This window comes from Engraulis encrasicolus, chromosome 12, assembly GCF_034702125.1.
Source record: "Engraulis encrasicolus isolate BLACKSEA-1 chromosome 12, IST_EnEncr_1.0, whole genome shotgun sequence".
In the NCBI taxonomy this organism is placed as follows: domain Eukaryota; kingdom Metazoa; phylum Chordata; class Actinopteri; order Clupeiformes; family Engraulidae; genus Engraulis; species Engraulis encrasicolus.
In genome coordinates, this window is record NC_085868.1 from 27,617,701 (window position 1) to 27,619,610 (window position 1,910).

The following is a 1,910-nucleotide window of genomic DNA, read 5'->3' on the forward strand; positions in this document are numbered from 1 at the left end:
CTGTGGGGTGAGGGGTGCTTGTAAGGGTAGATGGGCTGATTCAGAAGGGGTCATATTCAGAGAAGCGGGGCAGGCACCCCAGTCTGAGTGGACAGCCAGAAAGAGGGGTTGGCGGTCGGGGTACTGTAGACTGAAGAAGGGAAGTGTGTGTGTGTGTGTGTGTGTGTGTGTGTGTGTGTGTGTGTGTGTGTGTGTGTGTGTGTGTGTGTGTGTGCGTGCACGTCTGTGTCTGTGTGTGTGTGTGTGTGAGAGTGTGTGTGTGTGTGTGTGTGTGTGTGTGTGTGTGTGTGTGTGTGTGTGTGTGTGTGTGTGTGTGTGTGTGTGTATGTATGTTAGTGTGTGTGCATGTGTCTGTGTCTGTGTGTCTGTGTGTGTGTGTGTTGGTGGGGGGGGGTCATGGAGGGAGCAATCGGGTGGGCCTGATTCAGAGGGGGGTCAGATTCAGAGAGCGGGTGGGCCGGCTTATTCATTTCGAGTGGAATTCAAGGCAGGCGCTTCCTCAAACAAAGCCTCCTCAGTTCCTTGTCGGCGGTGGCCACGGATACCCCCCCCCCTAACCCCCTCCCTCTCCTTCAAGCCCCCACCTACACCGCCACCCGGCCGTCACCACAGCCCCGATGACAAAAATGTCACTTTTGTACAGAGAATCAGAGAGTCACAAGACTGGGGTTAGCCATATGGATCCGAAAACAGCAGAGGGGAAGGCCTTGTGGCCCAAACCTCACCTGGGGTGACAGACACGCAGGCGTATGCACGCGCGCACACACACACACACACACACACACACACACACACACACACACACACACACACACACACACACACACACACACAGGGCCGTTTTAAGGTACTATGTGTGGAGCCCTAGGCAAACATGGACTTTGGGCCCATTTTTTTTCTTCAAATTATCGAGGAGGGCCCCGAACCTCACTCCCACAAAAAAGAGGGAGGTTTTTGCCACACTCAAAAAGTTGCCGCTGCTGATATTTGAATACAAGTAAAAAAAAAACTGATTACCAATTGCCTAGTTTGCTTGCCTGGTTGTGACAGGCCGGCACACACACACACACACACACACACACACACACACACACACACACACGGAATAGAAATGAAACTAGCTGACAAAAGTACATGACTGAGATCCATTCAGTTGACAAAGGTTACAGGGGAAATGATGTCTGGTGACGGCAAGTCATTTCCATGAACCAACGGTCCTCAAAGTGGGCTCCGGGGACATTTTGGGATGCAGGCCAAACTGAGGGTATTTTCACACCTAGTCCTCGTTAAAGATGCACCGTGTAATTTTTTAGTAGTTAATTTCCAGAATCTATGCTGCCCATTGACAAATGTTACCTTTTTCATGAATACTTACCACCAACATCAGATTCAAAGTATTCAATATGACTTGGAAAATTTCTCTTTTCATACATGAAAAGGGGGATCTTCTCCATGGTTCGCCATTTTGAATTTCAATAAATAGACATTTTTTTAGCTGCAAACACACTTTACTTTGGGAATACAGTACTAGTAAATACTAGTTTATTAATTAATTAATTAATAATTAATTCATGAAAAGATCAAATTTGGCAATAGACAGCACAATTTCACTGAGAAGCATAGTTGAAATATCTATTATGGCCCCAATCTTACACAGTGCACCTTTAAGTGAACCAAACTCGAGCCTCTTTTATTGGACCAAAATGTGTACCGACAGCAAAAGGACTCAGTTCTGTTTATTTTGGTGTACATTGGTTATTCAATTTCTTCAATAATTTATTTTACTATTTCCTACCAACTTCCCGCACCCCCCTAGCACCCTCTCGCGGCCCCCCCAGGGGTCCCCGACTCCCACTTTGAGAACCACTGCAATAGATGATTGGGGTATAGCAGAGCAGGTTTAAGTGGAT